Genomic DNA, 26539 nt, shown 5'->3' with positions numbered 1-26539 from the left:
AAGTTGCCTTGCTAGCGCAGTAGGTACCGCGTCAGTCTCATAATCTGAATGTTGTGAGTTCGATCCTCACACAGGGCATGTATATTTTGTAAGGAATAGAGAAATCCAGCATGTGTTCACACCAATCAAACAGTTTCCTTGAGCAACAATCCCTTCAGGACAGGACCATATATTGGCAAAATTTCATGAAATCATATCTAGACAAGTTAGAGGATGGACACTTTGTGTGAAGAATATTCCTTGTTACTCCAGTATGAATTTTTGCCACTCTGCAACCCATTCTAATTGGGATGAAAGAGAAGCTCAGCATCAAAATGTGTCTTGGGGATCGCCTTTCGATAATTTCAGCCTCCACCTCTTCCTTTGGAATATACACCCATTTCATTTTATTTTAGAACAAACGTTCACTATATGCATGTATCCCTGAAGACTATAAAAATCTATGGCGCAAGTTGCCTTGTTAGCGCAGTAGGTAGCGCGTCAGTCTCATAATCTGAAGGTCGTGAGTTCGATCCTCACACAGGGCATGTATATTTTGTAAGAAATAGAGAAATCCAGCATGTGTTCACACCAATCAAATAGTTTCCTTGAGCAACAATCCCTTCAGGACAGGACCATACATTGGCAAAATTCCATGAAATCATATCTAGACAAGTTAGAGGATGGGACACTTTGTTTGAAGAATATTCCTTGTTTCGCAAGTATGAGTTTTTGCCACTCTGCAACCCATTCTAATTGGGATGAAAGAGAAGCTCAGCATCAAAATGTGTCTTGGGGATCGCCTTTGGATAATTTCAGCCTCCTGATTTCTAAGTCCCTGTGTCTATTCTGCTGTCTATTTTTTTTGTTTGTAACAAGTAGTATGACACTAATTAACTGCACTAGAATAGGTGCCCCAAATGTGTGAGAAGGCTATAAAGCTTGTTTGGAATATACACCCATTTCATTTTATTTTAGAACAAACATTCACTATATTCATGTATCCCAGAAGACTATAAAAACCCATGGCGTAAGTTGCCTTGTTAGCGCAGTAGGTAGCGCGTCAGTCTCATAATCTGAAGGTCGTGACTTCGATCCTCACACAGGGCATGTATATTATGTAAGGAATAGAGAAATCCAGCATGTGTTCACACCAATCAAACAGTTTCCTTGAGCAACCAATCCCTTCAGGACAGGACCATATATTGGCAAAATTTCATGAAATCATATCTAGACAAGTTAGAGGATGGGACACTTTGTGTGAAGAATACTCCTTGTTACTCCAGTATGAATTTTTGCAACTCTTCAACCCATTCTAATTGGGATGAAAGAGAAGCTCAGCATCAAAATGTGTCTTGGGGATCGCCTTTCGATAATTTCAGCCTCCTCCTTTGGAATATACACCCATTTCATTTTATTTTAGAACAAACGTTCACTATATGCATGTATCACAGAAGACTATAAAAACCCATGGCGCAAGTTGCCTTGTTAGCGCAGTAGGTAGCGCGTCAGTCTCATAATCTGAAGGTCGTGAGTTCGATCCTCACACAGGGCATGTATATTTTGTAAGAAATAGAGAAATCCAGCATGTGTTCACACCAATCAAACAGTTTCCTTGAGCAACAATCCCTTCAGGACAGGACCATATATTGACAAAATTTCATGAAATCATATCTAGACAAGTTAGAGGATGGGACACTTTGTGTGAAGAATATTCCTTGTTACTCCAGTATGAATTTTTGCCACTCTGCAACCCATTCTAATTGGGATGAAAGAGAAGCTCAGCATCAAAATGTGTCTTGGGGATCGCCTTTCGATAATTTCAGCCTCCACCTCCTCCTTTGGAATATACACCCATTTCATTTTATTTTAGAACAAACGTTCACTATATGCATGTATCCCTGAAGACTATAAAAATCTATGGTGCAAGTTGCCTTGTTAGCGCAGTAGGTAGCGCATCAGTCTCGTAATCTGAAGGTCGTGAGTTCGATCCTCACACAGGGCATGTATATTTTGTAAGAAATAGAGAAATCCAGCATGTGTTCACACCAATCAAATAGTTTCCTTGAGCAACAATCCTTTCAGGACAGGACCATACATTGGCAAAATTCCATGAAATCATATCTAGACAAGTTAGAGGATGGGACACTTTGTTTGAAGAATATTCCTTGTTTCGCAAGTATGAGTTTTTGCCACTCTGCAACCCATTCTAATTGGGATGAAAGAGAAGCTCAGCATCAAAATGTGTCTTGGGGATCGCCTTTGGATAATTTCAGCCTCCTGATTTCTAAGTCCCTGTGTCTATTCTGCTGTCTATTTTTTTTGTTTGTAACAAGTAGTATGACACTAATTAACTGCACTAGAATAGGTGCCCCAAATGTGTGAGAAGGCTATAAAGCTTGTTTGGAATATACACCCATTTCATTTTATTTTAGAACAAACATTCACTATATTCATGTATCCCAGAAGACTATAAAAACCCATGGCGTAAGTTGCCTTGTTAGCGCAGTAGGTAGCGCGTCAGTCTCATAATCTGAAGGTCGTGACTTCGATCCTCACACAGGGCATGTATATTATGTAAGGAATAGAGAAATCCAGCATGTGTTCACACCAATCAAACAGTTTCCTTGAGCAACCAATCCCTTCAGGACAGGACCATATATTGGCAAAATTTCATGAAATCATATCTAGACAAGTTAGAGGATGGGACACTTTGTGTGAAGAATACTCCTTGTTACTCCAGTATGATTTTTTGCAACTCTTCAACCCATTCTAATTGGGATGAAAGAGAAGCTCAGCATCAAAATGTGTCTTGGGGATCGCCTTTCGATAATTTCAGCCTCCTCCTTTGGAATATACACCCATTTCATTTTATTTTAGAACAAAGGTTCACTATATGCATGTATCACAGAAGACTATAAAAACCCATGGCGCAAGTTGCCTTGTTAGCGCAGTAGGTAGCGCGTCAGTCTCATAATCTGAAGGTCGTGAGTTCGATCCTCACACAGGGCATGTATATTTTGTAAGAAATAGAGAAATCCAGCATGTGTTCACACCAATCAAACAGTTTCCTTGAGCAACAATCCCTTCAGGACAGGACCATATATTGGCAAAATTTCATGAAATCATATCTAGACAAGTTAGAGGATGGGACACTTTGTTTGAAGAATATTCCTTGTTTCGCAAGTATGAATTTTTGCCACTCTGCAACCCATTCTAATTGGGATGAAAGAGAAGCTCAGCAACAAAATGTGTCTTGGGGATCGCCTTTGGATAATTTCAGCCTCCTGATTTCTAAGTCCCTGTGTCTATTCTGCTGTCTATTTTTTTTGTTTGTAACAAGTAGTATGACACTAATTAACTGCACTAGAATAGGTGCCCCAAATGTGTGAGAAGGCTATAAAGCTTGTTTGGAATATACACCCATTTCATTTTATTTTAGAACAAACGTTCACTATATTCATGTATCCCAGAAGACTATAAAAACCCATGACGTAAGTTTCCTTGTTAGCGCAGTAGGTAGCGCGTCAGTCTCATAATCTGAAGGTCGTGAGTTCGATCCTCACACAGGGCATGTATATTTTGTAAGGAATAGAGAAATCCAGCATGTGTTCACACCAATCAAACAGTTTCCTTGAGCAACAATCCCTTCAGGACAGGACCATACATTGGCAAAATTCCATGAAATCATATCTAGACAAGTTAGAGGATGGGACACTTTGTTTGAAGAATATTCCTTGTTTCGCAAGTATGGATTTTTGCCACTCTGCAACCCATTCTAATTGGGATGAAAGAGAAGCTCAGCATCAAAATGTGTCTTGGGGATCGCCTTTCGATAATTTCAGCCTCCACCTCCTCCTTTGGAATATACACCCATTTCATTTTATTTTAGAACAAACGTTCACTATATGCATGTATCCCAGAAGACTATAAAAACCCATGGCGCAAGTTGCCTTGTTAGCGCAGTAGGTAGCGCGTCAGTCTCATAATCTGAAGGTCGTGAGTTCGATCCTCACACAGGGCATGTATATTTTGTAAGGAATAGAGAAATCCAGCATGTGTTCACACCAATCAAACAGTTTCCTTGAGCAACAATCCCTTCAGGACAGGACCATACATTGGCAAAATTCCATGAAATCATATCTAGACAAGTTAGAGGATGGGACACTTTGTTTGAAGAATATTCCTTGTTTCGCAAGTATGGATTTTTGCCACTCTGCAACCCATTCTAATTGGGATGAAAGAGAAGCTCAGCATCAAAATGTGTCTTGGGGATCGCCTTTCGATAATTTCAGCCTCCACCTCCTCCTTTGGAATATACACCCATTTCATTTTATTTTAGAACAAACGTTCACTATATGCATGTATCCCAGAAGACTATAAAAACCCATGGCGCAAGTTGCCTTGTTAGCGCAGTAGGTAGCGCTTCAGTCTCATAATCTGAAGGTCGTGAGTTCGATCCTCACATAGGGCATGTATATTTTGTAAGAAATAGAGAAATCCAGCATGTGTTCACACCAATCAAACAGTTTCCTTGAGCAACAATCCCTTCAGGACAGGACCATACATTGGCAAAATTCCATGAAATCATATCTAGACAAGTTAGAGGATGGGACACTTTGTTTGAAGAATATTCCTTGTTTCGCAAGTATGAATTTTTGCCACTCTGCAACCCATTCTAATTGGGATGAAAGAGAAGCTCAGCATCAAAATGTGTCTTGGGGATCGCCTTTGGATAATTTCAGCCTCCTGATTTCTAAGTCCCTGTGTCTATTCTGCTGTCTATTTTTTTTGTTTGTAACAAGTCGTATGACACTAATTAACTGCACTAGAATAGGTGCCCCAAATGTGTGAGAAGGCTATAAAGCTTGTTTGGAATATACACCCATTTCATTTTATTTTAGAACAAACGTTCACTATATTCATGTATCCCAGAAGACTATAAAAACCCATGGCGCAAGTTGTCTTGTTAGCGCAGTAGGTAGCGCGTCAGTCTCATAATCTGAAGGTCGTGACTTCGATCCTCACACAGGGCATGTATATTTTGTAAGGAATAGAGAAATCCAGCATGTGTTCACACCAATCAAACAGTTTCCTTGAGCAACAATCCCTTCAGGACAGGACCATACATTGGCAAAATTCCATGAAATCATATCTAGACAAGTTAGAGGATGGGACACTTTGTTTGAAGAATATTCCTTGTTTCGCAAGTATGAATTTTTGCCACTCTGCAACCCATTCTAATTGGGATGAAAGAGAAGCTCAGCATCAAAATGTGTCTTGGGGATCGCCTTTCGATAATTTCAGCCTCCACCTCCTCCTTTGGAATATACACCCATGTAGCGGCACCCCGGTGTAGTAGGGGTTTACGCCCCTGAGAAGGTGTCCTTTCCCCCCAAGATGAAGTCAGCTAAAGCATAACAGGTTCCCAGTAATTACGAATCCAAGTAATAGCCATCCCCTCCAAACACGAGACGAGACTCTGTGTTGAGGGTCAAAGTAGGAATAATGTTTATTCTGCAACTCGGGCTTTTATGCCGTACAACAACTCCTCCCCGTATCCGGAGGAGATAATACATTTACAGTGGGAGTCACTCCCACTGTACCGGGCAGAATATTTCACAATTATTACAGGTTTAATAACACACACAATATATAACGAAAATACAATGTGCTACGTGTATTAGGGAACGGAGATCTAAGGGAACAATATACGTAAAAATCCCCTAGATCGGTTGGGCCGTTCGCTAGATACACGTTTGCACCATTTACTCAGGAACCATATAACATAAACAAAAACTCTCTCTTGGATCCGGTGTCTCTATTTCGGTACTTTGGATCTGTCGACCAGCATGGGCGTACGTTACCGGTAAGGTTGAAATTCGTCGTGTGGAAAGTTCGTGAGTGTTCGGTCATTAGTTCATGCGGTCAAAATGGCCGCGACCCATTGTTCTCTCCACGTGGCGGTGTGTACCGTACGGATCCACAAGTACCCGAAATCCACAATAATCCAAATACAACGGCAATTCTCCGAGATGGTATCTGTCACTCCAAAAGGGGTCTGTCACACGGCTCCCTCCTAGTGGTACACTCCGGCAGACCTGGCTTGATCCTTTCGGATTAACTTAGGGATGACCGGAATTCACTTGTCCGGAGAATTGTCAAGTTGTCGAGACAGCCCATCGGCGTTGCCATTTAGCTTACCGGGTCGATAGCTGATGGTGAAATTGTACGTTTGCAGGGCCAAGCTCCATCTTAGCAATCGGCCATTGTCTCCTGCGACCCGGTTAAGCCATACCAATGGATTGTGGTCGGTTACCAAGGAAAATTCTTGTCCATACAGATAAGGAGTTAGTTTTTTCAATGCCCATACCAGGGCCAGGCACTCTTTCTCTACGGCCGCATAACTCACTTCCCTCGGTAACAACTTTCGGCTGAGGTATGCGACCGGATGCTCTTTCCCATCTTCCCCGATTTGGCTCAGCACAGCCCCCAGTCCATACATGGAAGCGTCTGTATGTACAAGGAAACGTTTGTTAGGTACTGGGGCAGCCAAGACAGGAGCATTAACAAGAGCATGTTTGAGAGATTGGAATGCGGCTTCGCAAGCGGGAGACCACAGGACCTGTCTAGGTAAATTCTTCTTGGTCAAGTCAGTCAAGGGCTTGGCTACCGTACTATAATCAGGGACAAAACGTCTATAATACCCGGCGGTCCCTAAGAAGGCCAATACTTGGGTCTTGGTATTAGGTGTGGGCCAGTTCGCTACTGCTTCAACCTTGGCAGGCTCCGGCCTCTGGTTTCCACACCCTACTCGGTGACCCAGGTATTGGACCTCGGCCATTCCTAAATGGCACTTCTCGGGTTTTAGTGTCAGGCCCGCGGCCCGAATCTTATCTAGTACTACTCCTATGTGGACTAAATGTTCTTCCCAAGACTCACTGTAGATCGCAATGTCATCCAGGTATGCACACGCAAACTCCTGGAATCCATCGAGGAGCCGATCCACCATTCGCTGGAACGTAGCCGGGGCATTTTTCATCCCGAATGGCATGACCTTAAATTGGTATAAGCCAAACGGGGTGACAAATGACGACTTGGGGACGGCATCCTCGGCCAGGGGAATCTGCCAATAACCCTTGCAGAGGTCTATGGTAGAGAGATAGTTACCCCTGGCTATGCGATCTAATAATTCGTCTACCCGGGGCATGGGGTAAGCGTCAGTGGTAGTCTTTTCATTCAGTCGTCTGTAGTCGACGCAGAACCGAGTGGTTCCGTCTTTCTTGGGGACTAGGACTACGGGAGAGGCCCAGGGACTGTCTGATGGCTCAATGACGCCCAGCTGGGTCATTTCCCATATTTCCTTTAGCATCCCGTCCCGGACGGCTTCCGGAATACGGTAAGGGGGTTGTCGGAGGGGGGCCTGCCCTGGGGTTTCTACCTTGTGCATGGCCAGGGTGGTGTATCCTGGCTCCTGGGAGAAGGTACTCTGTTTCTCCCATAGGAGCTGTCTAGCTTGCTCCAGCTCAGTAGGGTTCAGTCGCTCTCCCAGCTTCACTAGGCTAACTGGGTCGGGGTGAGTCTCCCTTTCTAGCAGGTCAGGTAGGGGTAAATTTTCGGGGTCATCCGTAGCTGGGGCACAAACAGCGTGAATATCTTCCTGCCGTTCTTGGTATTCCTTCAACATGTTCACATGAAAGGATCGTTGGATCCTTTCATCTGCACAGCTGGCAATAAGGTAGGTGGTATCCCAGAGTTGGGCTAAAACCTTGTAAGGACCCTTCCACGCAGCTTGCAGTTTGTTGTCCTTCACCGGTTTTAGCACCAATACCTTCTGCCCTATGTGGAATAGTCGTTGCCGGGCACCCCTATCGTACCATCGTTTCTGTCGCCCCTGGGCCGCCTGGAGATTCTCCCTTACCAATAGGGAGAGTTGCTCCATGCGGTCCCGGAGTTCCAGGACATATGGCACAATAGGCGTCCCTGCCTGTTCGGTCTCCCCTTCCCAGTGGTCCCGAATGAGATCGAGGGGTCCTCGCACCCTCCTCCCATACAATAACTCAAAGGGAGAAAAACCCGTAGATTCTTGGGGGACCTCCCTATACGCAAATAACAGGTGGGGTAAGAATCTCTCCCAGTCTCTGCAACCGTCCGTAAAGGTCCTCAACATTTGTTTGAGAGTCCCATTAAAGCGCTCACAGAGACCGTTAGTTTGGGGGTGGTACGGGGAACTGAGCAGGGGTTTAATGTGGCACACTTTCCATAACTGCTGTGTGAGTACGGCAGTGAACTGGGTTCCCTGGTCGGATAGGATTTCTTTAGGGAACCCCACCCGAGTGAATATCTTAACCAATGCATCGGCTACTGTCTCAGCTTCAATATTTGACAGGGGTACTGCCTCGGGGTACCGGGTCCCATAGTCCACCACAGTAAGAATGTACTTCTTACCGGATGGGCTAGGTCGCGCTAGGGGGCCTACAATGTCGACGGCGACCCTATAGAAAGGTTCCCCAATGATCGGCATCGACATTAATTTAGCCTTTGGGCGATCTCCCCTCTTACCCACCCGTTGGCAAGTGTCACAGGTTCTGCAGTATTGTCGCACGTCCCGGTTAAACCCTGGCCAGAAGAAATTCTGGGTAATCCTATGGCCCGTGCGACGTACTCCTAAATGGCCAGCTAAGGGTATATCGTGAGCGATCCTCATGATCTCTTGTCGGTATTTTTTCGGTAGCACTAGTTGCTTCTGCGGGACGGGGTTTTTACCTGTTGTGGGCTCCTGGGGGATCCTATACAGTCTATCCCCCACCCACTCGTAGCTTTCCCCATCCGTCCCTGGTTCCTTTTTGTCAGCCTTATCCCTATACTTTCGTAGAGTGACGTCTTCCCGCGTCTCCCTCCCAAAAGTCTCAGGGGTATCCCAGTCTAAGGGGGTCTGTCCTAAGGTCACAGTCGGAGGGTTAGATCTTACCTGGGTCTCCACGACCGGCGGGCCGATTCCAATGGCACGAGCCTGAGCCCGGGTGGTGACAGGGCAGGCTCCAGCAGGGCCTTGAGGGGCAAAAGCGGACAACAGCGGGGCTAAATCATTTCCCAAGAGTACTTCCGCTGGTAGCCCTTTCATCAGGCCCACATTCACTTGGCCAGCTCCCACCCCCCAATCCAAATGCACTCGGGCCGTGGGGAGACGATGCACCGCACCCCCGGCCACTCTAACGGCCACCGTTTGTCCAGTATGTTCTTTTTCTGGGACCAGGTCATGTTGGATCAATGTTAGGGTGGCCCCAGTGTCTCGTAATCCACTGACAACTTGTCCATTTACTCGGACTGTTTGTCGGTGATGTTGGCGGTTGTCTACGGCAGCCGCATATAGGGGGTTGGCCTCGTGCAAAATTTCCCATTGCTCTTCCCCCAGGGGCTGGGCTTCAATGCAATGGGCCCCTGAGGTAAAGGGCCGGGTGTTCCCTTCAGCGGGCTTCCTCCAAGAAGCTTGTCGAGCTGGATCTAGTGGGCATTTGTCTCTCAGGTGGCCCACCTGTTGGCACCTATGGCACCGCCGGCGGTCCGGGACACTGGACTGGGCGAAGCGGGAGGAAGTGTTGTAGCTAGGTTGATTAGCGGGGGTGGTTGGAGTAGGGCCGACGGGGCGGCTTTCTACTCGGGGAGCTGTCTTTTGGACCGAAGGGTCGGGTTTGCGGGCGTCTGCATACTCGTCGGCCAACCGGGCGGCTTCGGGTAGGGTAAGGGGTCTCCTATCCCGAATCCACTCTCTGAGCTCCTTGTCCACCTTTTCAAAAAAATGCTCCAACAAAAACAATTGTAATACCTCCTCCGCGGTGGTAGCTTGGCACCCATCCATCCAGTGGCCAGCCGTGCGTTGTAATCGGCAGGCCCATTCGGTGTAGGAGTCACCGGTTTGCTTTCGGGATTCCCGGAAGCGTCTCCGATATGCTTCGGGGGTTACCGCATATCGGGACAATAGAGCTTCCTTGACCAATCGATAATTTCCCACCTCATGGTCCGGGATCGCCCGGAAAGCATCACTGGCTCGTCCGGATAATTTGCCAGACAAAATTTTAACCCACTTCTCGGAGGGTACTTTATGTAAGGCACATTGACGCTCAAAATCCGCTAAGTATTGGTCAATCTCCCCCTCTGTTTCCACAAAATTTTTAAAAGCGGCAAAGTGTACTTTCCTCTTTTCCTCGGGAGTTTGAAAAGTCCCAGCAATTGGACTGGCGCTGGTGGAAGTCTGGCGCCGGTTGGCATCGACCGCCGCAATTACTTGAGTCACGATCCTAGGTGAGGGGTTTGGTCCGTAGTGAGCCAGCCTTACCCTCACATCGTGGTCGAATCGTTCGTCTTCCGGGGTTCGGACCAATGCGATCTCCGGTTCTGGGTTTGGTTCGACACCCAGTTCGCCATTCTGTTCAGCTAAGTCCAATGCGACCAATTCTGCCAAAATGTCTCTTTTCTTTTTGTTGCTAGCCGAACGACCACGGCTCTCCAACAAGTCTTTTAGGGTAGATCGTTTCAACCTTCCGTAGTAGGCCTCCATCCTGTTTGCTCTCGGTAGCTGTCCCTCTGGGGTGAAAGAACGATCCCACCGCTGCCACCAATTGTAGCGGCACCCCGGTGTAGTAGGGGTTTACGCCGCTGAGAAGGTGTCCTTTCCCCCCAAGATGAAGTCAGCTAAAGCATAACAGGTTCCCAGTAATTACGAATCCAAGTAATAGCCATCCCCTCCAAACACGAGACGAGACTCTGTGTTGAGGGTCAAAGTAGGAATAATGTTTATTCTGCAACTCGGGCTTTTATGCCGTACAACAACTCCTCCCCGTATCCGGAGGAGATAATACATTTACAGTGGGAGTCACTCCCACTGTACCGGGCAGAATATTTCACAATTATTACAGGTTTAATAACACACACAATATATAACGAAAATACAATGTGCTACGTGTATTAGGGAACGGAGATCTAAGGGAACAATATACGTGAAAATCCCCTAGATCGGTTGGGCCGTTCGCTAGATACACGTTTGCACCATTTACTCAGGAACCATATAACATAAACAAAAACTCTCTCTTGGATCCGGTGTCTCTATTTCGGTACTTTGGATCTGTCGACCAGCATGGGCGTACGTTACCGGTAAGGTTGAAATTCGTCGTCTGGAAAGTTCGTGAGTGTTCGGTCATTAGTTCATGCGGTCAAAATGGCCGCGACCCATTGTTCTCTCCACGTGGCGGTGTGTACCGTACGGATCCACAAGTACCCGAAATCCACAATAATCCAAATACAACGGCAATTCTCCGAGATGGTATCTGTCACTCCAAAAGGGGTCTGTCACAACCCATTTCATTTTATTTTAGAACAAACGTTCACTATATGCATGTATCCCAGAAGACTATAAAAACCCATGGCGCAAGTTGCCTTGTTAGCGCAGTAGGTAGCGCGTCAGTCTCATAATCTGAAGGTTGTGAGTTCGATCCTCACACAGGGCATGTATATTTTGTAAGAAATAGAGAAATCCAGCATGTGTTCACACCAATCAAACAGTTTCCTTGAGCAACAATCCCTTCAGGACAGGACCATACATTGGCAAAATTCCATGAAATCATATCTAGACAAGTTAGAGGATGGGACACTTTGTGTGAAGAATATTCCTTGTTACTCCAGTATGAATTTTTGCCACTCTGCAATCCATTCTAATTGGGATGAAAGAGAAGCTCAGCATCAAAATGGGTCTTGGGGATCGCCTTTCGATAATTTCAGCCTCCACCTCCTCCTTTGGAATATACACCCATTTCATTTTATTTTAGAACAAACGTTCACTATATGCATGTATCCCAGAAGACTATAAAAACCCATGGCGCAAGTTGTCTTGTTAGCGCAGTAGGTAGCGCGTCAGTCTCATAATCTGAAGGTCGTGACTTCGATCCTCACACAGGGCATGTATATTTTGTAAGAAATGGAGAAATCCAGCATGTGTTCCCACCAATCAAACAGTTTCCTTGAGCAACAATCCCTTCAGGACAGGACCATACATTGGCAAAATTCCATGAAATCATATCTAGACAAGTTAGAGGATGGGACACTTTGTTTGAAGAATATTCCTTGTTTCGCAAGTATGAATTTTTGCCACTCTGCAACCCATTCTAATTGGGATGAAAGAGAAGCTCAGCATCAAAATGCATGTATCCCAGAAGACTATAAAAACCCATGGCGCAAGTTGCCTTGTTAGCGCAGTAGGTAGCGCGTCAGTCTCATAATCTGAAGGTTGTGAGTTCAATCCTCACACAGGGCATGTATATTTTGTAAGGAATAGAGAAATCCAGCATGTGTTCACACCAATCAAACAGTTTCCTTGAGCAACAATCCCTTCAAGACAGGACCATATATTGGCAAAATTTCATGAAATCATATCTAGACAAGTTAGAGGATGGGACACTTTGTGTGAAGAATATTCCTTGTTACTCCAGTATGAATTTTTGCCACTCTGCAACCCATTCTAATTGGGATGAAAGAGAAGCTCAGCATCAAAATGTGTCTTGGGGATCGCCTTTCGATAATTTCAGCCTCCACCTCCTCCTTTGGAATATACACCCATTTCATTTTATTTTAGAACAAACGTACACTATATGCATGTATCCCAGAAGACTATAAAAACCCATGGCGCAAGTTGCCTTGTTAGCGCAGTAGGTAGCGCGTCAGTCTCATAATCTGAAGGTCGTGAGTTCGATCCTCACACAGGGCATGTATATTTTGTAAGAAATAGAGAAATCCAGCATGTGTTCACACCAATCAAACAGTTTCCTTGAGCAACAATCCCTTCAGGACAGGACCATACATTGGCAAAATTCCATGAAATCATATCTAGACAAGTTAGAGGATGGGACACTTTGTTTGAAGAATATTCCTTGTTTCGCAAGTATGAATTTTTGCCACTCTGCAACCCATTCTAATTGGGATGAAAGAGAAGCTCAGCATCAAAATGTGTCTTGGGGATCGCCTTTGGATAATTTCAGCCTCCTGATTTCTAAGTCCCTGTGTCTATTCTGCTGTCTATTTTTTTTGTTTGTAACAAGTAGTATGACACTAATTAACTGCACTAGAATAGGTGCCCCAAATGTGTGAGAAGGCTATAAAGCTTGTTTGGAATATACACCCATTTCATTTTATTTTAGAACAAACGTTCACTATATTCATGTATCCCAGAAGACTATAAAAACCCATGGCGTAAGTTTCCTTGTTAGCGCAGTAGGTAGCGCGTCAGTCTCATAATTTGAAGGTCGTGAGTTCGATCCTCACACAGGGCATGTATATTTTGTAAGGAATAGAGAAATCCAGCATGTGTTCACACCAATCAAACAGTTTCCTTGAGCAACAATCCCTTCAGGACAGGACCATATATTGCCAAAATTTCATGAAATCATATCTAGACAAGTTAGAGGATGGGACACTTTGTGTGAAGAATATTCCTTGTTACTCCAGTATGAATTTTTGCCACTCTGCAACCCATTCTAATTGGGATGAAAGAGAAGCTCAGCATCAAAATGTGTCTTGGTGATCGCCTTTCGATAATTTCAGCCTCCACCTCCTCCTTTGGAATATACACCCATTTCATTTTGTTTTAGAACAAACATTCACTATATGCATGTATCCCAGAAGACTATAAAAACCCATGGCGCAAGTTGCCTTGTTAGCGCAGTAGGTAGCGCGTCAGTCTCATAATCTGAAGGTCGTGAGTTCGATCCTCACACAGGGCATGTATATTTTGTAAGAAATAGAGAAATCCAGAAATCCAGCATGTGTTCACACCAATTAAACAGTTTCCTTGAGCAACAATCCCTTCAGGATAGGACCATACATTGGCAAAATTCCATGAAATCATATCTAGACAAGTTAGAGGATGGGACACTTTGTTTGAAGAATATTCCTTGTTTCGCAAGTATGAATTTTTGCCACTCTGCAACCCATTCTAATTGGGATGAAAGAGAAGCTCAGCATCAAAATGTGTCTTGGGGATCGCCTTTGGATAATTTCAGCCTCCTGATTTCTAAGTCCCTGTGTCTATTCTGCTGTCTATTTTTTTTGTTTGTAACAAGTAGTATGACACTAATTAACTGCACTAGAATAGGTGCCCCAAATGTGTGAGAAGGCTATAAAGCTTGTTTGGAATATACACCCATTTCATTTTATTTTAGAACAAACGTTCACTATATGCATGTATCCCAGAAGACTATAAAAACCCATGGCGCAAGTTGTCTTGTTAGCGCAGTAGGTAGCGCGTCAGTCTCATAATCTGAAGGTCGTGAGTTCGATCCTCACACAGGGCATGTATATTTTGTAAGGAATAGAGAAATCCAGCATGTGTTCACACCAATCAAACAGTTTCCTTGAGCAACAATCCTTTCAGGACAGGACCATATATTGGCAAAATTTCATGAAATCATATCTAGACAAGTTAGAGGATGGGACACTTTGTGTGAAGAATATTCCTTGTTACTCCAGTATGAATTTTTGCCACTCTGCAACCCATTCTAATTGGGATGAAAGAGAAGCTCAGCATCAAAATGTGTCTTGGGGATCGCTTTTCGATAATTTCAGCCTCCACCTCCTCCTTTGGAATATACACCCATTTCATTTTATTTTAGAACAAACGTTCACTATATGCATGTATCCCAGAAGACTATAAAAACCCATGGCGCAAGTTGCCTTGTTAGCGCAGTAGGTAGCGCGTCAGTCTCATAATCTGAAGGTCGTGAGTTCGATCCTCACACAGGGCATGTATATTTTGTAAGAAATAGAGAAATCCAGAAATCCAGCATGTGTTCACACCAATCAAACAGTTTCCTTGAGCAACAATCCCTTCAGGATAGGACCATACATTGGCAAAATTCCATGAAATCATATCTAGACAAGTTAGAGGATGGGACACTTTGTTTGAAGAATATTCCTTGTTTCGCAAGTATGAATTTTTGCCACTCTGCAACCCATTCTAATTGGGATGAAAGAGAAGCTCAGCATCAAAATGTGTCTTGGGGATCGTCTTTGGATAATTTCAGCCTCCTGATTTCTAAGTCCCTGTGTCTATTCTGCTGTCTATTTTTTTTGTTTGTAACAAGTAGTATGACACTAATTAACTGCACTAGAATAGGTGCCCCAAATGTGTGAGAAGGCTATAAAGCTTGTTTGGAATATACACCCATTTCATTTTATTTTAGAACAAACGTTCACTATATTCATGTATCCCAGAAGACTATAAAAACCCATGGCGTAAGTTGCCTTGTTAGCGCAGTAGGTAGCGCGTCAGTCTCATAATCTTAAGGTCGTGAGTTTGATCCTCACACAGTGCATGTATATTTTGTAAGGAATAGAGAAATCCAGCATGTGTTCACACCAATCAAACAGTTTCCTTGAGCATCAATCCCTTCAGGACAGGACCATATATTGGCAAAATTTCATGAAATCATATCTAGACAAGTTAGAGGATGGGACACTTTGTGTGAAGAATATTCCTTGTTACTCCAGTATGAATTTTTGCCACTCTGAAACCCATTCTAATTGGGATGAAAGAGAAGCTCAGCATCAAAATGTGTCTTGGGGATCGCCTTTCGATAATTTCAGCCTCCACCTCCTCCTTTGGAATATACACCCATTTCATTTTATTTTAGAACAAACGTTCTCTATATGCATGTATCCCAGAAGACTATAAAAACCAATGGCGCAAGTTGCCTTGTTAGCGCAGTAGGTAGCGCGTCAGTCTCATAATCTGGAAGGTCGTGAGTTCAATCCTCACACAGGGCATGTTTATTTTGTAAGAAATAGAGAAATCCAGCATGTGTTCACACCAATCAAACAGTTTCCTTGAGCAACAATCCCTTCAGGACAGGACCATACATTGGCAAAATTCCATGAAATCATATCTAGACAAGTTAGAGGATGGGACACTTTGTTTGAAGAATATTCCTTGTTTCGCAAGTATGAATTTTTGCCACTCTGCAACCCATTCTAATTGGGATGAAAGAGAAGCTCAGCATCAAAATGTGTCTTGGGGATCGCCTTTGGATAATTTCAGCCTCCTGATTTCTAAGTCCCTGTGTCTATTCTGCTGTCTATTTTTTTTGTTTGTAACAAGTAGTATGACACTAATTAACTGCACTAGAATAGGTGCCCCAAATGTGTGAGAAGGCTATAAAGCTTGTTTGGAATATACACCCATTTCATTTTATTTTAGAACAAACGTTCACTATATTCATGTATCCCAGAAGACTATAAAAACCCATGGCGTAAGTTGCCTTGTTAGCGCAGTAGGTAGCGCGTCAGTCTCATAATCTTAAGGTCGTGAGTTTGATCCTCACACAGTGCATGTATATTTTGTAAGGAATAGAGAAATCCAGCATGTGTTCACACCAATCAAACAGTTTCCTTGAGCATCAATCCCTTCAGGACAGGACCATATATTGGCAAAATTTCATGAAATCATATCTAGACAAGTTAGAGGATGGGACACTTTGTGTGAAGAATATTCCTTGTTACTCCAGTATGAATTTTTGCCACTCTGAAACCCATTCTAATTGGGATGAAAGAGAAGCTCAGCATCAAAATGTGTCTTGGGGATCGCCTTTCGATAATTTCAGCCTCCACCTCCTCCTTTGGAATATACACCCATTTCATTTTATTTTAGAACAAACGTTCTCTATATGCATGTATCCCAGAAGACTATAAAAACCAATGGCGCAAGTTGCCTTGTTAGCGCAGTAGGTAGCGCGTCAGTCTCATAATCTGGAAGGTCGTGAGTTCAATCCTCACACAGGGCATGTTTATTTTGTAAGAAATAGAGAAATCCAGCATGTGTTCACACCAATCAAACAGTTTCCTTGAGCAACAATCCCTTCAGGACAGGACCATACATTGGCAAAATTCCATGAAATCATATCTAGACAAGTTAGAGGATGGGACACTTTGTTTGAAGAATATTCCTTGTTTCGCAAGTATGAATTTTTGCCACTCTGCAACCCATTCTAATTGGGATGAAAGAGAAGCTCAGCATCAAAATGTGTCTTGGGGATCGCCTTTGGATAATTTCAGCCTCCTGATTTCTAAGTCCCTGTGTCTATTCTGCTGTCTATTTTTTTTGTTTGTAACAAGTAGTATGACACTAATTAACTGCACTAGAATAGGTGCCCCAAATGTGTGAGAAGGCTATAAAGCTTGTTTGGAATATACACCCATTTCATTTTATTTTAGAACAAACGTTCACTATATTCATGTATCCCAGAAGACTATAAAAACCCATGGCGTAAGTTGCCTTGTTAGCGCAGTAGGTAGCGCGTCAGTCTCATAATCTGAAGGTCGTGAGTTCGATCCTCACACAGGGCATGTATATTTTGTAAGGAATAGAGAAATCCAGCATGTGTTCACACCAATCAAACAGTTTCCTTGAGCAACAATCCCTTCAGGACAGGATCATATATTGGCAAAATTTCATGAAATCATATCTAGACAAGTTAGAGGATGGGACACTTTGTGTAAGAATATTCCTTGTTACTCCAGTATGAATTTTTGCCACTCTGCAACCCATTCTAATTGGGATGAAAGAGAAGATCAGCATCAAAATGGGTCTTGGGTATCGCCTTTCGATAATTTCAGCCTCCACCTCCTCCTTTGGAATATACACCCATTTCATTTTATTTTAGAACAAACGTTCACTATATGCATGTATCCCAGAAGACTATAAAAACCCATGGCGCAAGTTGTCTTGTTAGCGCAGTAGGTAGCGCGTCAGTCTCATAATCTGAAGGTCGTGATTTCGATCCTCACACAGGGCATGTATATTATGTAAGGAATAGAGAAATCCAGCATGTGTTCACACCAATCAAACAGTTTCCTTGAGCAACCAATCCCTTCAGGACAGGACCATATATTGGCAAAATTTCATGAAATAATATCTAGACAAGTTAGAGGATGGGACACTTTGTGTGAAGGTTACTCCAGTATGAATTTTTGCCACTCTGCAACCCATTCTAATTGGGATGAAAGAGAAGCTCAGCATCAAAATGTGTCTTGGGGATCGCATTTCGATAATTTCAGCCTCCTCCTTTGGAATATACACCCATTTAATTTTATTTTAGAACAAACGTTCACTATATGCATGTATCCCAGAAGACTATAAAAACCCATGGCGCAAGTTGCCTTGTTAGCGCCGTAGGTAGCGCGTCAGTCTCATAATCTGAAGGTCGTGAGTTCGATCCTCACACAGGGCATGTATATTTTGTAAGAAATAGAGAAATCCAGCATGTGTTCACACCAATCAAACAGTTTCCTTGAGCAACAATCCCTTCAGGACAGGACCATACATTGGCAAAATTCCATGAAATCATATCTAGACAAGTTAGAGGATGGGACACTTTGTTTGAAGAATATTCCTTGTTTCGCAAGTATGAATTTTTTCCTCTCTGAAACCCATTCTAATTGGGATGAAAGAGAAGCTCAGCATCAAAATGTGTCTTGGGGATCGTCTTTGGATAATTTCAGCCTCCTGATTTCTAAGTCCCTGTGTCTATTCTGCTGTCTATTTTTTTTGTTTGTAACAAGTAGTATGACACTAATTAACTGCACTAGAATAGGTGCCCCAAATGTGTGAGAAGGCTATAAAGCTTGTTTGGAATATACACCCATTTCATTTTATTTTAGAACAAACGTTCACTATATTCATGTATCCCAGAAGACTATAAAAACCCATGGCGTAAGTTGCCTTGTTAGCGCAGTAGGTAGCGCGTCAGTCTCATAATCTTAAGGTCGTGAGTTCGATCCTCACACAGTGCATGTATATTTTGTAAGGAATAGAGAAATCCAGCATGTGTTCACACCAATCAAACAGTTTCCTTGAGCATCAATCCCTTCAGGACAGGACCATATATTGGCAAAATTTCATGAAATCATATCTAGACAAGTTAGAGGATGGGACACTTTGTGTGAAGAATATTCCTTGTTACTCCAGTATGAATTTTTGCCACTCTGCAACCCATTATAATTGGGATGAAAGAGAAGCTCAGCATCAAAATGTGTCTTGGGGATCGCCTTTCGATAATTTCAGCCTCCACCTCCTCCTTTGGAATATACACCCATTTCATTTTATTTTAGAACAAACGTTCACTATATGCAGGTATCCCAGAAGACTATAAAAACCCATGGCGCAAGTTGCCTTGTTAGCGCAGTAGGTGCGCGTCAGTCTCATAATCTGAAGGTCGTGAGTTCGATCCTCACACAGGGCATGTATATTTTGTAAGAAATAGAGAAATCCAGAAATCCAGCATGTGTTCACACCAATCAAACAGTTTCCTTGAGCAACAATCCCTTCAGGATAGGACCATACATTGGCAAAATTCCATGAAATCATATCTAGACAAGTTAGAAGATGGGACACTTTGTTTGAAGAATATTCCTTGTTTCGCAAGTATGAATTTTTGCCACTCTGCAACCCATTCTAATTGGGATGAAAGAGAAGCTCAGCATCAAAATGTGTCTTGGGGATCGCCTTTGGATAATTTCAGCCTCAGGATTTCTAAGTCCCTGTGTCTATTCTGCTGTCTATTTTTTTTGTTTGTAACAAGTAGTATGACACTAATTAACTGCACTAGAATAGGTGCCCCAAATGTGTGAGAAGGCTATAAAGCTTGTTTGGAATATACACCCATTTCATTTTATCTTAGAACAAACGTTCACTATATGCATGTATCCCAGAAGACTATAAACACCTATGGTGTAAATTGACTTGTTAGCGCAGTAGGTAGCGCGTCAGTCTCATAATCTGAAGGTCGTGAGTTCAATCCTCACACAGGGCATGTATATTTTGTAAGGAATAGAGAAATCCAGCATGTGTTCACACCAATCAAACAGTTTCCTTGAGCAACAATCCCTTCAGGACAGGACCATATATTGGCAAAATTCCATGAAATCATATCTAGACAAGTTAGAGGATGGGACACTTTGATTGAAGAATATTCCTTGTTACGCAAGTATGAATTTTTGCCACTCTCCAACCCATTCAACTTGGAATGAAAGAGAAGCTCAGCATCAAAATGTTTTTTGGGGATCGCCTTTCCATAATTTCAGCCTCCACCTCCCCATGCATTTCAAAGACGATACAAACAGCACGTGGTAAACTCAATTCATGATATAAGCACCCCAAAAGCTATGTTTATAAAATATGCCGAGGTCCTATGCCTTTGTTATGCTTATTATAAAGAAACCATGCTACTAGTGTAATGTCCAGAAGAAATCCAAATAGGAACTGGTGAGCACAAAATAAATTGTAGGTCTATCATTGTGGTTTGGAGAAGTGCAAAATAGTGTGAAGGTTATCTATCTTCATTTTACAGTTCCATAGGGCAGATTAAAAACCCTTATGCCTGATTTCTAAGTCCCTGTGTCTATTCTGCTGTCTATTTTTTTTTTGTTTGTAACAAGTAGTATGACACTAATTAACTGCACTAGAATAGGTGCCCCAAATGTGTGAGAAGGCTATAAAGCTTGTTTGGAATATACACCCATTTCATTTTATCATAGAACAAACGTTCACTATATGCATGTATCCCAGAAGACTATAAACACCTATGTCGTAAGTTGCCTTGTTAGCACAGTAGGTAGCGCGTCAGTCTCATAATCTGAAGGTCGTGAGTTCGATCCTCACACAGGGCATGTATATTTTGTAAGGAATAAAGAAATCCAGCATGTGTTCACACCAATCAAACAGTTTCATTGAGCAACAATCCCTTCAGGACAGGACCATATATTGGCAAAATTTCATGAAATCATATCTAGACAAGTTAGAGGATGGGACACTTTGTGTGAAGAATATTCCTTGTTACGCAAGTATGAATTTTTGCCACTCTGCAACCCATTCAACTTGGAATAAAAGAGAAGCTCAGCATCAAAATGTTTCTTGGGGATCGCCTTTCCATAATTTCAGCCTCCACCTCCCCATGCATTTCAAAGACGATACAAAAAGCACGTGGTAAACTCAATTCATGATATAAGCACCCCAAAAGCTATGTTTATAAAATATGCCGAGGTCCTATGCCTTTGTTATGCTTATTATAAAGAAACCATGCTACTAGTGTAATGTCCAGAAGAAATCCAAATAGGAACTGGTGAGCACAAAATAAATTGTAGGTCTATCATTGTGGTTTGGAGAAGTGCAAAATAGTGTGAAGGTTATCTATCTTCATTTTACAGTTCCATAGGGCAGATTAAAAACCCTTATGCCTGATTTCTAAGTCCCTGTGTCTATTCTGCTGTCTATTTTTTTTTGTTTGTAACAAGTAATATGACACTAATTAACTGCACTAAAATAGGTGCCCCAAATGTGTGAGAAGGCTATAAAGCTTGTTTGGAATATACACCCATTTCATTTCATCTTAGAACAAACGTTCACTATATGCATGTATCCCAGAAGACTATAAACACCTATGGCATAAGTTGCCTTGTTAGCACAGTAGGTAGCGCGTCAGTCTCATAATCTGAAGGTCGTGAGTTCGATCCTCACACAGGGCATGTATATTTTGTAAGGAATAGAGAAATCCAGCATGTGTTCACACCAATTAAACAGTTTCCTTGAGCAACAATCCCTTCAGGACAGGACCATATATTGGCAAAATTCCATGAAATCATATTTAGACAAGTTAGAGGATGGGACACTTTGTTTGAAGAATATTCCTTGTTACGCAAGTATGAATTTTTGCCACTCTGCAACCCATTCAACTTGGAATGAAAGAGACGCTCAGCATCAAAATGTTTCTTGGGGATCGCCTTTCCATAATTTCAGCCTCCACCTCCCCATGCATTTCAAAGACGATACAAAAAGCACGTGGTAAACTCAATTCATGATATAAGCACCCCAAAAGCTATGTTTATAAAATATGCCGAGGTCCTATGCCTTTGTTATGCTTATTATAAAGAAACCATGCTACTAGTGTAATGTCCAGAAGAAATCCAAATAGGAACTGGTGAGCACAAAATAAATTGTAGGTCTATCATTGTGGTTTGGAGAAGTGCAAAATAGTGTGAAGGTTATCTATCTTCATTTTACAGTTCCATAGGGCAGATTAAAAACCCTTATGCCTGATTTCTAAGTCCCTGTGTCTATTCTGCTGTCTATTTTTTTTTGTTTGTAACAAGTAGTATGACACTAATTAACTGCACTAGAATAGGTGCCCCAAATGTGTGAGAAGGCTATAAAGCTTGTTTGGAATATACACCCATTTCATTTTATTTTAGAACAAACGTTCACTATATTCATGTATCCCAGAAGACTATAAAAACCCATGGCGTAAGTTGCCTTGTTAGCGCAGTAGGTAGCGCGTCAGTCTCATGATCTGAAGGTCGTGAGTTCGATCCTCACACAGGGCATGTATATTTTGTAAGGAATAGAGAAATCCAGCATGTGTTCACACCAATCAAACAGTCTCCTTGAGCAACAATCCCTTCAGGACAGGACCATATATTGGCAAAATTCCATGAAATCATAACTAGACAAGTTAGAGGATGGGACACTTTGTTTGAAGAATATTCCTTGTTTCGCAAGTATGAATTTTTGCCACTCTGCAACCCATTCTAATTGGGATGAAAGAGAAGCTCAGCATCAAAATGTGTCTTGGGGATCGCCTTTGGATAATTTCAGCCTCCTGATTTCTAAGTCCCTGTGTCTATTCTGCTGTCTATTGTTTTTGTTTGTAACAAGTAGTATGACACTAATTAACTGCACTAGAATAGGTGCCCCAAATGTGTGAGAAGGCTATAAAGCTTGTTTGGAATATACACCCATTTCATTTTATTTTAGAACAAACGTTCACTATATTTATGTATCCCAGAAGACTATAAAAACCCATGGCGTAAGTTGCCTTGTTAGCGCAGTAGGTAGCGCGTCAGTCTCATAATCTGAAGGTCGTCAGTTCGATCCTCACACAGGGCATGTATATTTTGTAAGGAATAGAGAAATCCAGCATGTGTTTACACCAATCAAACAGTTTCCTTGAGCAACAATCCCTTCGGGACAGGACCATATATTGGCAAAATTTCATGAAATCATATCTAGACATTTTAGAGGAGGGGACACTTTGTGTGAAGAATATTCCTTGTTACTCCAGTATGAATTTTTGCCACTCTGCAATCTATTCTAATTGGGATGAAAGAGAAGCTCAGCATCAAAATGTTTCCTAAAGCTATGTTTATAAAATATGCTGAGGACTTTGAAACTCTTGTCCACAGTGGCCAGTTATACAGCAGGTCCTATGCTTTTGTTATGCTTATTATAAAGAAACCATGCTACATAGTGATGTCCAGAAGAAATCCAAATAGGAACTGGTGAGCACAAAATTAATTGTAGGTCTATCATTGTGGTTTGGAGAAATGCTAAATAGTGTGAAGGTTATCTATCTTCGTTTTACAGTTCCATAGGGCAGATTAAAAACCCTTATGCCTGATTTCTAAGTCCCTGTGTCTATTCTGCTGTCTATTATTTTTGTCTATAACAAATAGTATGACACTGATTAACTGCACTAGAATAGGTGCCCCAAATGTGTGAGAAGGCTATAAAGCTTGTTTGGAATATACACCCATTTTATTTTATCTTAGAACAAACGTTCACTATATGCATGTATCCCAGAAGACTATAAACAAACATAGCGTAAGTTGCCTTGTTAGCGCAGTAGGTAGCGCGTCAGTCTCATAATCTGAAGGTCGTGAGTTCGATTCTTACACAGGGCATTTATATTTTGTAAGGAATAGAGAAATCCAGCATGTGTTCACACCAATCAAACAGTTTCCTGAAGCAACAATCCCTTCAGGACAGGACCATATATTGATAAAATTCCATGAAATCATATCTAGACAAGTTAGAGGATGGGACACTTTGTTTGAAGAATATTCCTTGTTACGCAAGTATGAATTTTTGCCTTTCTGCAACCCATTCTACTTGGGATGAAAGAGAAGCTCAGCATCAAAATGTTTCCTAAAGCTATGTTTATAAAATATGCTGAGGACTTTGAAACTCTTGTCCACAGTGGCCAGTTATACAGCAGGTCCTATGCTTTTATTATGCTTATTATAAAGAAACCATGCTACTAATGTGATGTCCAGAAGAAATCCAAATAGGAACTGGTGAGCACAAAATTAATTGAAGGTCTATCATTGTGGTTTGGAGAAGTTCAAAATAGTGTGAAGGTTATCTATCTTCGTTTTACAGTTCCATAGGGCAGATTATGCCCTTATGCCTGATTTCTAAGTTCCTATGTCTATTCTGTCGTCTATTTTTTTTGTCTGTAACAAGTAGTATGACACTGATTAACTGCACTAGAATAGGTACCCCAAATGCGTGAGAAGGCTATAAAACTTGTTTGGAATATACACCCATTTCATTTTATTTTAGAACAAACGTTCACTATATGCATATATCCCAGAAGACTATAAAAACACATGGCGTAAGTTGCCTTGTTAGCGCAGTACGTAGCGCGTCTGTAACGGATCACCTGGCACCCCGACTGGGTACCTCCGTTGAAGGATGCTCCTAGCGCTTCCTGAGGGCTCCAAGCACCACAACCACCGCAGGCCGATCCTCTCTTCAATCAGAGCGAAGCAGGAACAAGCTCTTACAAGAGCTTAGGAGTGATTAAAGCAAAGGAATATGTAGAGCATAACAATCCCTTGTAGCAGATCCCCCAATAAGAGACGAGACTCCAAATTGAGGATGAAGCAGAACTGTCTAAAACTTTATTTTCCTTGGGACTATCCCATATGGTCATCACATTAACATTGCTGTGAAAACTCAATAAAATGACAAACAGTAAAATCATAGCAGGCAACATACAGTGACTTATTATAACATAATTACATATTTTTAAAGAGGTGGGGGAGACAGTAATTAACAGAAAATATCTCACATGCCTGCAGAATTAGCAATATGCAAATCTACCTGAATATGCAAATGATCCAGTCTTGCTATTCAGGTAGTGCATAGTACTACCAACAGAGGGCACTAGTCAAGCTCCACAGCCAAATCCACCTAGTTGGTAGCAAACCTCAGCAGAACAGGAGAGCAGGCAAAACATCCCAGGGGCCATAGTCACATGGCAGGAGGCTGGCAATCAGTCTTCTCCAAGGCCGAGTGGCGAGGCTGGTTCTGCCACATTTCTCCCCTTTCCCGAAAAAACTAACAAGGTATCTGGCCTCCTGTCGGTCAGTGCCTTGGTTAGTCCAGCAACCCACCCACAAAACAGTCAGTAGTGCAGCCCACCCACAATGAAACGTTACTGCACCTGGGGAAACGTGCAGCCAGTCTTTGTCCAGGGTCTCCATCACGGCTTTGCGGATTACGGGTACTCCGGATCTGTGGGTTGCTGAGTGGGCAGAGACCAGCTGTAACGGAGCTCCGTGTACCCCGACCGAGTACCCTCCGTTGATGGATGCTCCTAGCGCTCTCAGAGGACTCCAAGCACTGCAGACGACACCACAACCACCGCAGGCTCCACAACCGCCGTAGCTTAACTGGAGCCGCGCCGTCTTCCGTCCACCCTGGAATGAACCTTCAGCATTCAGGAACGTGTGGGGAAGATCTCTCCTCCTGGAGAGCGTATCCGGAACAAGCTCTTAAAAGAGCTAAGTGATTAAGAGCTCAGGGGAATATGCAGCGCATAGCAATCCCCAGTGTGATATAGCAGTTCCCTCCAATAACGAGACAAGGCTACGTATTGAGGGTCAGAAGAGGTCTCAGGACTGGAACACCCAGCCTGCTTTTTATTAGGATAAGGTACACACAGGACACTCCCAGGGGGAGGATGAAATTAACCAATAACAGCATAGTACAGCCCACAGGTTCCCTCCCCTCAGATAAACAGTTAAACCAATTATTACATACAATAAAAATACAGTTTTTACACACACACTGTAACTTTAAAACCATACATCCAATTTCAATATGTATTCAGACTCAGCACACATCAAACATAAACACTTCCAAAAATCAGCCAAATCCCTCCAGTGGATCAAAAGTTAGCTGGAAGTCCTTTATGACCGACCGCAAGCACAATTTCCTGCCCAAAACAGTTCCATAGATTTGGGCTGTGCGGCCGGTCAATTTCATGCGGAAAAACGACTAAGTCCCATTTCGAACGGGACTTAGTCTCTGGAGCTGCAAGTTCCGTATGGGAGAAGGTAAGGGTCAGCGGTGTTCGGCAGAATGTGTAGCCGATTTTGGTTCCACAGAATCTTTAGCATACACCGCTGACCGCATTCGAGGAAACCAAGATGGCCGCCGCCACGTGCAATTAACCTGCAGTAACCTCACAGCCTGGGAGGTAAATTGCCTGCACACTTTAACTTCTGGGTGGTCTGCCTGTGTGGTACTTGGTTCAGTAAGCCCTATTTATTGAACCAAGTGGGGGAAAGCCAGGAACAAGTTATTTTACCGGTCTGGGGACATAGTCTTAAAGGGGCATTGTTCAGCAAAGTCACAATATGTCCCCAGACGGTTCTTAAAGGGCCATACACACCCAATTAA

The 26539-nt window shown here is 42.8% G+C and overlaps 9 non-coding genes across 9 annotated transcripts; all 9 read left to right on the top strand.

Annotated features, from left to right (window-relative positions):
• The first annotated feature begins 454 nt into the window (after positions 1-454).
• On the top strand, positions 455-527 carry TRNAM-CAU (transfer RNA methionine (anticodon CAU)). Its single transcript has one exon. It is a non-coding gene; the product is annotated as a tRNA-Met (tRNA).
• Positions 528-1461: 934 nt separating this feature from the next.
• TRNAM-CAU (transfer RNA methionine (anticodon CAU)) lies at positions 1462-1534 on the top strand. The gene has a single exon. It is a non-coding gene; the product is annotated as a tRNA-Met (tRNA).
• Positions 1535-1911: 377 nt separating this feature from the next.
• TRNAT-CGU (transfer RNA threonine (anticodon CGU)) lies at positions 1912-1984 on the top strand. Its single transcript has one exon. It is a non-coding gene; the product is annotated as a tRNA-Thr (tRNA).
• Positions 1985-2918: 934 nt separating this feature from the next.
• On the top strand, positions 2919-2991 carry TRNAM-CAU (transfer RNA methionine (anticodon CAU)). Its single transcript has one exon. It is a non-coding gene; the product is annotated as a tRNA-Met (tRNA).
• Positions 2992-3930: 939 nt separating this feature from the next.
• On the top strand, positions 3931-4003 carry TRNAM-CAU (transfer RNA methionine (anticodon CAU)). The gene has a single exon. It is a non-coding gene; the product is annotated as a tRNA-Met (tRNA).
• An 8660-nt stretch (positions 4004-12663) lies between these two features.
• On the top strand, positions 12664-12736 carry TRNAM-CAU (transfer RNA methionine (anticodon CAU)). Its single transcript has one exon. It is a non-coding gene; the product is annotated as a tRNA-Met (tRNA).
• A 939-nt stretch (positions 12737-13675) lies between these two features.
• TRNAM-CAU (transfer RNA methionine (anticodon CAU)) lies at positions 13676-13748 on the top strand. Its single transcript has one exon. It is a non-coding gene; the product is annotated as a tRNA-Met (tRNA).
• A 947-nt stretch (positions 13749-14695) lies between these two features.
• On the top strand, positions 14696-14768 carry TRNAM-CAU (transfer RNA methionine (anticodon CAU)). The gene has a single exon. It is a non-coding gene; the product is annotated as a tRNA-Met (tRNA).
• A 2523-nt stretch (positions 14769-17291) lies between these two features.
• Positions 17292-17364, top strand: TRNAM-CAU (transfer RNA methionine (anticodon CAU)). The gene has a single exon. It is a non-coding gene; the product is annotated as a tRNA-Met (tRNA).
• Positions 17365-26539: the final 9175 nt, after the last annotated feature.

This window comes from Pelobates fuscus, chromosome 3 (assembly GCF_036172605.1).
Source record: "Pelobates fuscus isolate aPelFus1 chromosome 3, aPelFus1.pri, whole genome shotgun sequence".
NCBI lineage: Eukaryota > Metazoa > Chordata > Amphibia > Anura > Pelobatidae > Pelobates > Pelobates fuscus.
Note: the sequence above shows the minus strand (reverse complement) of the source record. Positions and strands in the feature narration are given on the sequence as shown.